Genomic DNA, 12,703 nt, shown 5'->3' with positions numbered 1-12,703 from the left:
CTTATATCATTGAAAGATGCTGAGAAATTAATTCACGCTTTTGTTTTCAGTAGACTAGATTACTGTAACGCACTCCTCTCAGGACTACCCAAAAAAGACATAAATCATTTGCAACGAGTGCAGAATGCAGCTGCTAGAATCCTAACTGGGAAAAGAAAATCCGAACACATTTCTCCAGTTTTGATGTCACTACACTGGTTGCCTGTGTCATTCAGGATTGACTTTAAAATACTGCTTATGGTTTATAAAGCCTTAAATAATCTCGCTCCATCTTATATATCGGAATGCCTGACACGTTATATTCCAAATCGTAACCTTAGATCTTCAAATGAGTGTCTCCTTATAATTCCAAAAGCTAAACTTAAAAGAAGTGGTGAGGCGGCCTTCTGCTGTTATGCACCTAAAATCTGGAATAGCCTGCCAATAGGAATTCGCCAGGCAAATACAGTAGAGCACTTTAAAACACTGCTGAAAACACATTACTTTAACATGGCCTTTTATAACTTCACTTTAACTTAATACTGATACTCTGTATGTTCAATTCTTCATAATAACTATTCATGGTGGCTCTAAAATCCATACTGACCCCTACTCTCTCTTCTGTTTCTTTTTCCGGTTTCTTTGTGGTGGCCTGCGCCACCACCACCTACTCAAAGCATCATGATGCTCCAACATTGATGGACTGAAAGCCAGAAGTCTACGTGACCATCATCATCAGGTCCTTCCATGAAAACCCTAAATACAAAGAGGACTGTTTGATTATGTTAGGTAGATGCCCAGAGGGACTGGGCGGTCTCTTGGTCTGGAACCCTACAGATTTTATTTTTTCTCCAGCCTTTGGAGTTTTTTTGTTTTTCTGTCCACCCTGGCCATCGGACCTTACTCTTATTCTATGTTAATTAATGTTGACTTATGTTTATCTTTTATTGTGTCTTCTATTTTCTATTCATTTTGTAAAGCACTTTGAGCTACATTTTTTTTGTATGAATATGTGCTATATAAATAAATGTTGATTGATTGATTGATTAATTAATATGTGATTTAAAATTCAGATTACAGTCAACAATCACCCCTAAGCTTTTTACCTCCGTCTTGACTTTTAATCCTAATGTATCCAGTTTATTTCTAATAGCCTCATTGTATCCATTATTGCTGATCACTAAAATTTCAGTTTTCTCTTTATTTAACTTGAGAAAATTACTATTCATCCATTCTGAGATACAAGTCAGACATTCTGTTAGTGAATCAATAGAATCAGGGTCATCAGGTGCTATTGATAAGTACAGCTGTGTGTCATCAGCATAGCTGTGGTAGCTCACGTTGTGCCCTGAGATAATCTGACCTAACGGAAGCATGTAGATTGAGAAGAGCAGCGGACCCAGGATAGAGCCTTGTGGACCACCATATCGGATATCATGTGTCTTCGAGTTGTAATTCCCACAACTAACAACAAATTTTCTCCCTGTCAGGTAGGATTCAAACCAATTTAAGACACTGCCAGAGAGGCCCACCCATTGACTAAGGCGATTTCTAAGAATGTTGTGATCAATGGTGTCAAATGCAACACTCAGATCTAAGAGGATGAGAACAGATAAATGGCCTCTGTCTGCATTTACCTGCAAGTCATTTACTACTTTAACGAGTGCAGTTTCTGTGCTGTGATTTGTTCTAAAACCCGACTGAAATTTATCAAGAATAGCATGTTTATTAAGGTGGTCATTTAACTGCTTAATGACGGCCTTCTCCAGAACTTTACTTAAGAAAGGCAGGTTAGAGATGGGTCTAAAATTTTCAAGAGCTGAGGGTCAGATTATGTTTCTTAAGTAGGGGTTTAACTACAGCAGTCTTAAGACAGTCTGGGAAGACCCCAGTATCTAGTGACGAATTTACTATGTCCAGAACATTATCAATTAGCACGCCTGATACTTCTTTGAAAAACCTTGTTGGTATCGGGTCAAGGACGCAGGTGGAGGATTTTAATTGAGAGATTATTTTCTTTAAATCAGGTAAATCTATCCTAGTGAAAGAGTTGAATTTGTTTATAACAGGATGCTGGGGTTTAGGAGGATCCTTAGTGTTTGGGAGATATACTATGTTATTTCTAATATCATTAATTTTTTGATTGAAAAATACAGCGACAGCCTCACAGGTTTCACTGGAAGCACTTAGGAGGCATTCCTTTGAGCTACCTGGTTTAGTAGGCGATCAACTGTTGAAAATAAGACTCTGGGATTACTAGCATTGTTATTTATAATCTTGGAGAAATAGCAGCGTCTCTCAAGACGGACAGTGTTATTGTATTCTGTTATTTTGACTTTTAGTATTTCGTGGTGGATAGTAAGTTTAGTCTTCCTCCTTTGACGCTCAGCTCTACGGCATGTTCTCTTTAAATCAGACACTCTTTGGTCTTCCATGTTATAACAATGTTAGAAGATTTTTTCACTGTCTTTTCAGGTGCAACTCTGTCAACAGCAGCTCTCACTTTAGAATTAAATCTTTCCACCTTACTATTTACATTGTCCTCGCTATTATAGCTGGCACTATAAACGGACTGATTGCTTAAAATGTTTGTAAGTTTTAAAGCTGCTGCTAATCAAAGAAGCGTTTTTAACAATATGCTTCTCATGAGTGTTTTTATCATTATTTCTATATTAAAAAGTAGAAGAAAATGGTCTGATACACCAATATCAATGATCTGTTTTATATCAACTTTCAGTCCTTTAGTAATCACTAGTTCTAATGTATGACCTGCTTTATGTGTAGACTGATTTATGAGTTGTCTCAAATCAAAAGAATCCAGGAGGTTCATAAATTCTTTTACTTTTAGATCACACTGATTATCTATATGAAAATTAAAAGTCGCCAACTATTAGGAGTGTGTCATAGTTAGTAATTAAAATTGACATTAAGTCAGAGAATTCCTCAAAAAACGACGCGTTATATTTAGGAGGTCTATACACGGATAGTATTAGAACTTGGGAATCTCCATGGATAACAACGGCGAGATACTCAAAGGACTTGAACTTACCAAAACTGACATCTTTACATTTTAATCGGCTCGAGTAAATGTTAGCCAATCCGCCCCCCCTTTTTCCCTGGCGGTTTGCGCAAGTAAAACTGTAATCCGGAGGCGCAGATTCGATTAAAACTGCCGCGGCATCCAAACTAAGCCATGTTTCATTTAGAGCAATAAGATCTATTTTTTTATCACTAATAAGATCGTTGATAAAAAACGTTTTATTAGTTAAAGCTCTAACATTTAATAGTGCCATATTTAATGTTTGGAGGTGCAGAGATGAGTACTATGTGCGTTATTGTTATTTGGAATAGGAACTAAATTATTATTATTATTATTAGCGCCGCTCTGTGTGCATTTTTTGTTTAATCTGTGATCTGTTTTTATAGTTTTAATACATTGTTCCTTTAAAATAGTGATTTTAATTAGATTATTGGAGTTTATGCCGTATTTCCTAGGTTTTCTACGTGCATTGAGATTGCTTATTACAGTATTAATGGTGTACACTTTAACGGAAGACTCTATTAAACATTCATCATGTCCTGGCACAGCAGTATTATTTCGGAAGGGGTTAAGAGCAGAGATAGATAGTCAAGAAAAACGAATTACCTTGATATGTTTTGGAGAGGACCGAGCGCGAAACTGTTCGGATGCAGGCCATCACGCTTGAAGAGGCGCGCCTTTCCAAAAAGAGATTCCAATTGTTGATGAAACCGACATCCTTCTTCTTGCAGAAACCCTGTAGCCAGTTGTTCAACCCTAGCAGACGACTGTAGTAAATGGTAAAATGGTAAATGGCCTGTATTTGATATAGCGCCTAACTAGAGTTCAAGAACCCCCCTAGGCGCTTTACAACACAACAGTCATTCACCCATTCACACGCTGGTGATGATAAGCTACTATGTAGCCACAGCTGCCCTGGGGCACACTGACAGAAGTGAGGCTGCCGAACACTGGCGGCACCAATCCTTCCGACCACCACCAGGCGGCAAAGTAGGTTAAGTGTCTTGCCCAAGGACACAACAGCTGCATTCTCATGCCGGGAGCCAGGATCGAACCTGCGACCCTCCGATTGCTGGACCACCCGCTCTACCGACTGAGCTACTACTAGTACTACTAGTACTACTAGTACTACTAGTACTACTAGTACTACTAGTACTACTAGTACTACTAGTACTACTAGTACTACTAGTACTACTAGTACTCGTTGGATCGTCTGACGAGAGGTAGTGGACCTGAAACGAAGATCTTTGCTGATGGGGTCCTCTCCTTCGTGTCTTTAATCAAAGCTGCGAAGTCAGCCTTCAGGATTTCGGATTGTCGGTGCCTTATATCGTTTACGCCGGCATGCAAGATGATTGATCCAACTGCCCTCTCCTTGTGTTTCTCGTAGACTGCCGATTGTCGATGAACCCAATGTCTTGAGTCTCGCAGAAGCCTTTCAGCCAGTTGTTTAATCCCAGCAGACGATTGTAGTATTCATTTGATCATCTGACGAGAGGAAGTGGACCCGAGATGAAGATTTTTGCTGATGGGGTCCTCTCCTTCGTGTTTTTAATTAGTGCTGCGAAGTCAGCCTTGAGAATCTCTGACTGTCGGTGCCTTATGTCGTTTACGCCGGCATGTAAAATAATGGATCCAACTGCTTTCTTGTGCTTCTTGTAGATGGTCGCCGCACGTCTCATCACATCTCGGACTCGTGCACCGGGAAAACAAGAAACAAACGATTTTGCATTAGGGCATGCGACATTAAGGTTTCTAACGATAGAATCACCTACCACTAATACATCACCAGGTGCTGAAGGCGAAATGGGGACGCGGAAAGGGTCGAACCGGTTCTGAGATAAAATGCTCGCCTGTGCCGATGGAGGTGCTCTGGCCTTGAACCCCCGCCTGCATAGCTTAAATCCACTGAGGTCAGCAGCGGCGTCGCTCCTACGAGACGCGGGGGTGAGGTCGGCCCCATGCGGGGTTGATGTTTCGCCGGTTCCAGATGGCAAGGACGGTTTTTCCAACAGCCGGGCCTTCAGATTTCTCAAGTATTTCCGTCGGGACAGGAGTTTCTGAATCTGTTCATCAAGTGCTTGGAGTTCCTCAACTACGATTTCAACGCGAGTTACCCCACTGTCGGCCATTTTCTGCTTCGTGCCCTAGGAGAAATGAGAGAGAGAGAGAGGTTAGTGATGAACAGTGGACTTGCCTTTCTAGCTCCTCCTCCTCCTACCAATACATCACAACATGGTTTGAATAGAGACATAAGTCTTATGGCCAGATATGATGATTTTTTGCATCTCTCAGACTGACACAGACTACCTGACTACAGATCCACATTGCATTGAAAAACTCATCAGAAACTTCCAAAGACTTTGTTCGACAGTTATCTTATTCAAAGGTCTTGACCATACATTGTTCTTCTCTCTTGCTAAATTAATCTTAGCCTGAACAACAACAACATTTATTTATATAGCACATTTTCATACAAACAGTAGCTCAAAGTGCTTTACATAATAAAAGAATAGAAAAATAAAAGACACAATAAGAACAACAAAATAAATCAACATTAATTAACATTGAATAAGAGTAAGGTCCAATGGCCAGGGGGGACAGAAAAAACAAAAAAAACTCCAGACGGCTGGAGAAAAAAATAAAATCTGTAAGGATTCCAGACCATGAGACCACCCAGTCCCCTCTGGGCATTCTACCTAACATAAATGAAACAGTCCTCTTTGGATTTAGGGTTCTCATGGAAGGACTTGATGATGATGGTCACGTAGATGTCTGCCTTTTAATCCATCCATCATTGTTGGAGCATCATGAAGCTTTGAGTAGGTGGAGGTGGCGCAGAAACAGAAAAAGAGAGTAGGGGTCAGTATGGATTTTAGAGCCACCATGAGTAATTATTATGAGGAAATTGAACATACAGAGTATCAGGATTAAGTTAAACTAAGTTAAATTGAAGTTATAAAAAGGCCATGTTAAAGTAGAAGTCTACTGAAGAAGTCTATTATTTTTTTACATTTAAGATGTCTCACTTAAAGATTTACCGATGTTGTTACTTGTCCTAGTGTGTATATAAAAACAAGGAATTCCAGTTTCTGTATTACATTTTGCCTCAAAAGCTTGGATATTGTATTCCTTTTAGTTAGCCAATAAAACTTGTCATTTTGCTTGACGTCTCACTACATTCATAATGGCTAACACGGTTCAACACCCTGGTACTCCAAGTTCCATGTAAATTGAATTCTACTTTGAAATGTCTTTTAATTGCAGGAGACCTGAGTGTGACCAGTAATGAAAGTAAAGATGCCAGAGTTGACATTCCATTAGCATTACCTGAACCTTTATTATGTGAAATGCTCCTTTTACTGGAAATTGTAATGAGCATTCACTTCAGTCCAAAGGTGCCTTATTGTTTCAGAACTGTGCATGACACATGCTGATTAGGTGGATATGATGGTATCCTGTAGGGCAGCATTGTGGAACAGCGACATTCTAAGCTTGTGTTCTGTGAACAGGTTGCACGTTATGCTTGTGAGAATGTGCTGTTTCTCTGGGTATTATGTTATTTTGTCCATCTTCCCCAGTTCAATTCAAGATGTATGAGATTGGTTACTGTGAACCACAAGTTAACCCCCAAAATATTGAACTGGATTAAGCCAGTCTAACAATGTTATGCTATAAATCATTAGCATTATATATAGTATTCTGCGGTGGGCTGGTGCCCTGCCTGGGGCTTGTTTCCTGCCTTGCGCCCTGTGTTGGCTGGGATTGGCACCAGCAGACCTCCATGACCCTGTAGTTTGGATATTGCAGGTTGGATAATGGATGGATGGTGTGAACGCCACCCGGGCACAGACAGGCAGACATCTGTTTTGCACAAAACCACCACACGTTTATTTACACTATTTACAGTTAAATTGGTCACAAAGACCCCCAAATAATGGTCACAAAGACCCAGTTCAGTGCACAATACCCCAAACACTCAAAGTCCTGGCCACAATGCCTTTCTTCGGGCAGCCTCCACACTCCTCTTGCTTCGTCCTTCTTCCACCCGACTCTAGCCTCGAATGAATGGAGAGAGCCCCTTTTATGGAGGACCCGGATGAGCCCCAGGTGTTCCCGGCAATCTTCTGGCCACGCCCAAGTGTGGCGGAAGTGCCGGCTGTCCTCCCGGCTGCTCTCCGGGCGTCGTCATAAATCTTCCCCCCAGCACTTCCTGGTGTGGCGGGAGTGCTGGGGAAACAAGTCCCAAGGCATTGGGCGCTCCTGGCAGTGACCACGGGCCCCTACAGGGAAGGGCTTCCATGCCCTCGACCCGTGGCCCCCAAAGCAACCCGGAAGGCAAACCCCACGTGGTCCAGGCAGGGCTCTGACCCTCTTCCGGTCCCTCCTGGCGTCCCGGCCGGGTCATGGCCCCTGGCATCCCTGACAATGGATATATGGGATTGAATTCAAAGCTGGAAAAATAAAATTACAATCATTTGGTTCCTGCCTTGCACTCAGTCCTGCTAGAATAGGCTTTGCCGCGTAATGACTCCCTACTTCCCAATCCCGATTAAGCAGATATGACAATATTTATAGTTACTCACTGCAATGCACTAGCACTTTCTGCAGGACTGTCACCTGCCTTGTGTCCAATGTCATGGGAATAGACCTCAGCCCCTAACATTAAATGGGACTCAGCATGAGAAAGTTTTGCAATATTTGACTTTTATACTTCTTTTGCTATTGTAATGAAAACCTTTTACATCTTTTAATAGTTATGTGAACAGAACCTTTCTAATTATTAAACTCTGAATGGGACCAATTTAAGATGCACCACAAAGAAAGATGCACAATTAGGTTATACAGAGAAAAACATCACATGAAGGTTTAAGAATCATTTACACATCTAGCAAATTTCAGGATTGCTATCCTGTTCTAATATTTTCTGAGGTACTACTGTTTGAAGTTTATAGAAATGATTTAGATTAAACATTAGAACAGTCTGGAAGAGAACAGGCCATTCAGCCCAAGAAAGCTCACCAGTCCTATCTACTTATAGTACTTCTTCGGAAATTACATCAAGTAGAGTTTTGAAGGCTCCTAAAGTGTTATTATCTACCACACTACTTGGTCAGGTTTTCCATGTGGCTATAGGTTTCTGTATGAATAAAAAATTAGTGATGTTTGTGCGAAATTTACCCTTATCAAGCTTCCAGCCGTGTCCCCATGTTGTTGATGAAGTCATTTTAAAGTCACAGTCTTGATCCAATGGACTAATTCACTTCATAGTTTTAATCACTTCAATCAGAATTCCTCTTAATCTCCTTGTATTAAACTGAAAAGGCTCAGCTCTGTTAATCTTATCTCATAAGTCATTCCCTGTAGCCCTGGAATGGCCTAGTTGTTTTTCTCTGGACCATTTCTAGTGCTGTTATGTCCTTTATCTAACACTCCTTCTCTCTCATTCTTTCCTAGGTCACGAAGCGGAAGTAGAAGCAGACAATGGCCGACAGTGAGAGGAATCGCATTGCCGTCATCGTCAAAGAACTCCGGGCACTCAACAAACAGATTCAGAAACTCCTGTCCACACGAAGGTATCTTAGAGACTTGAAGGCTCGGCTGCTGGATAAACCATCCTCGACATCTGAAGTCGACGTAACATCAACCCCACCTCATGCTGCTTAATTTCAAGGTCAACTAAGCTTCACCCACGCGCATCGTAGGAGCGACGATGACGCTGATGAAGACCACGGCGTGTTTTAGCTATGCATGCGGGGATTCAAGGCTAGAACACCTCCATCGGCACAGGCGAGCATCTCAATCCAGAACCAGTTGGACCCTCACCGCATCCCCAGTTTGCCTTCAACCCCAGGTGATGTAATCATGGTAGGTGATTCAATTGTACGAAACCTCAATATCACATGCCGTAATCAAAAATCTTTTGTTTCTTGTTTTCCCAGTGCACGAGTCCGAGATGTGATGAGACGTGCGGCGACCATCTACAAGAAGCACAAGAAAGCAGTTGGATCCATTATTTTACATGCCGGCGTAAACGACATAAGGCACCGACAGTCAGAGATTCTCAAGGCTGACTTCGCAGCACTAATTAAAAACACGAAGGAGAGGACCCCATCAGCAAAAATCTTCATCTCGGGTCCACTTCCTCTCGTCAGATGATCAAATGAATACTACAATCGTCTGCTGGGATTAAACAACTGGCTGAAAGGCTTCTGCGAGACTCAAGACATTGGGTTCATCGACAATTGGGACCTCTATTGGGAAAGGCCGCGTTTCTTCAAGCGGGATGGCCTGCACCCAAATAGATTCGGCGCCCGGGTCCTCTCCGAAAACATTGCTAAGGTAAATCGTCTATCTTGACTGTCTATTTCTACTTTAAACCCCTTCCGTAATGCTACTGCTTTGCTAGGACATAATGGCTTAACATAGTCATCCGTAAAATTGCATAACATTAATAATCTAATATCCAATCTTAATTCACGTAAAAAATACAGTTTACAATAAAATACAGTTTATTTTTGTATAGCCCAAAATCACACAGGAAGTGCCGCAATGGGCTTTAACAGGCCCTGCCTTTTGACAGCCCCCAGCCTTGACTCTCTGAGAAGACAAGGAAAAACTCCCAATAAAACCTTGTAGGGAAAATGGAAGAAACCTCGGAAAGGCAGTTCAAAGAGAGACCCCTTTCCAGGTAGGTTGGGCGGGCAGTGGGTGTCAAAAGTAGGGGGTCAATACAATACAATACACAGAACAGAACAATTCCTTAAGACAGCATAATAATAAAAATTTTAGAAGTACGGTTTAACAGTAGATGATATGACATAATTAGGTTTGGATATTTTTAGAGTCCTGGAGACCTCATCCATCTAGCTGCCTCCCCATTTGGCCATGCCACGGCTGAAACATTGCTCCGATGAAAGGACTACTCTTTCCCATGATTCCTGTGATCCTCCATCAGGGATGACTTTACCATAGGCAGGCAAACAACTTGGCAGGTGGGCCGTGGCACCAATTGCCACATTTGGGTACCGAGAAAAGAAACAGAATAGGTGAGGGTTAGTATTCAAATATAATTATCATGTTACTTATGTTATAGTGCTAATGACTAACAACAGAGATGCAGTATGTACAGTTAATCAGCAGCTCTAGTCAGGATATGCTAAACTGAAGTAGTGAGTCTTCAGCCGGGATTTAAAGGCTGAGACTGAAGGGGCATCTCTTATGGAAGCAGGAAGACCATTCCACAGTTTAGGGGCCCTGTAACTAAAAGCTCGACCTCCCACTGTTATTTTATTAATCCTTGGAATCCTAAGCAGACCGGCATCTTGAGATCTTAATGTGCTCAGGTTTGTAAGTCATGATAAGTTCAGACAAGTAAGCGGACCTTGGCCATTTAATGCTTTATATGTTAAAAGGAGGATTTTGAAATCTGCCCTAAACTTAACTGGGAGCCAGTGTAAAGATTTAAGAACTGGGGTTATGTGTTCATATTTTCTTGTTCTTGTAATAATTCTTGCAGCGCATTTTGGATTAACTGGAGGCTGTATAGAGAACAGTTTGACCAGCCAGTGAACACCGCATTGCAGTAGTCAATCCTACTAGAGATAAATGCATGAATTAATTTCTCACAATCCTGTTTATTTAGAAAGCCTTAATTTCCTAACATTTTTAAGATGGAAAAACATGTTTTGGACGACTTTGTAATATGTGCTTTAAATGACATGCTAGAGTCAAAGATAACTCCTAGATTGCGGGCTGATTCAGTAAAATTAATTGGGATTCCAACTGAGTTAAATGACGACAAAATATTGCTGTGATCAGCGTCATTCCCTCCAACAATTAACATCTCTGTTTTATCTGTATTTAAAGACAAGTAGTTCTCATTCATCCATTCCTTTAATTCACTAACACAACTAATTAAAGACAACATCGGAGAAACTTCATTTGATTTAAATGAAAGGTATAACTGGGTGTCATCTGCATACAGTGAAAATTAACATTATGTTTCCTAATGAGAGATCCCAGTGGAAGCATGTAAAGTGAAAACAGTAAAGGTCCGAGTACTGAGCCCTGCGAGACACCATATTGAACTTCTGTGTATAATGATGGAGTACTGTCTGCACATTTCTGTACATACTGGAATCGATTTGATAAATAAGAACTGAACCAAGCGAGCACGGGCCTGTAAGCCCAACATGGTTTTCTAGCCTGTGCAGTAAAATAGAATGGTCAATGGTGTCAAATGCTGCACTTAAGTCCAACAACATAATTACAGTGGAATTTCCTTCATCAGAGGATATCAGAATGTCATTTACAACCCGTGTTAGTGCGTTTCTGTACTATGACCAGTCGAAAGCCAGACTGGAATTTCTCAAATAAATTGTAATGCGTAAGGTGTGACTGAAGCTGACTGGCGACTACTTTTCTAGTATTTTAGAGAGAAATGGTAAATTTGAAATAGGCCTATAGTTATTTAGTATGTGTGGGTCTAGGTCTGACTTTTTAAGTAAAGGTTTAATGACTGACACTTTTAGTGCATCAGGTACTGTGCCATGCAGTAATGAACTATTGATAATGTTAGAATAGGCTGCAAGAACATCCATTGCACTTTTACTAGTTTTGTTGGCACTGGATCTAGGGAACAAGTAGTGGGCTTCATTTTAGTAATTAAAGTTAAGACTTCCTGGTGAGTTACAGGATTAAAATTATTAAAGTGCTGAATGCAATGTGGCAGGGTCTGCTAAGCTAGTATTTGGTTTGTACTGTGATGCTGAGATCTGGGATCTTATATTTTTAATTTTCTCATTGAAGAAGTTCATAAAGTCTGTACTGCTAATATCTGTTGGTATTTTGCACTGTTGATCTGAATTCCCATTTGTTAATTTAGCCACTGCTCTAAAAGTACCCTAGGATTTTTATTATTGCTATCTATTAATGTAGAATAGTATTCTGAGCGAGCTTTAAAGAGGGCTTTTTATATTTATTACACTCTCTGTCCATGCAATTTGAAAGACATGTAGCTTTGTTGTTCTCCATCTGCTCCAGTTTTCGACACTCTAATTTAAGAGCTCGAGTGTTTTCATTAAACCAGGGAGAGTTTCTATGTGCTTTGATCACTTTTGTTTTTAGGGGAGCCACTGTGTCCAGAGCATCTCTCAAGGTCACATTATAATGTGATATTAGCTGATCTAAATTGTTTTCCACGTTTACATTTGATGTTAACTGATCTAAATGGTTTTCCACAATTACACTCGACTTACTCAAGGTATCTATAAATTTTGAAGCAGAATTACAATCTAGATGTCGCACTGTCTTTGTTTTAATCTGCGAGTGCTGGCATGGGCAGAACTAAATCAAATGTAATTAAGAAGTGATCGGAAATAACTACATTTAATGGAGTAATATTTAAATTTTGAATTTCAACTTTGTAAGTTATAATTAAATCTAATGTATGGTTATGATTATGAGTTGGACCTTTGACAATCTGACAAAATCCTACTGAATTTAACAAATAAGTAAAACATTTGCTAAAAGTGTCAGTTTCCACATCAATGTGTACATTAAAATCCCCATCAGAACTACGTGATCATAATTTATAGCCAAATCAGACAGAAGGTTGCTAAATTCAGTCATGAACAATGAATATGGCCCTGGTGGTCTGTAGACTAGCACTATAATTGTGTT

Source organism: Polypterus senegalus, chromosome 11, assembly GCF_016835505.1.
Source record: "Polypterus senegalus isolate Bchr_013 chromosome 11, ASM1683550v1, whole genome shotgun sequence".
Taxonomy (NCBI): domain Eukaryota; kingdom Metazoa; phylum Chordata; class Cladistia; order Polypteriformes; family Polypteridae; genus Polypterus; species Polypterus senegalus.
This window is presented reverse-complemented; position numbering follows the sequence as displayed.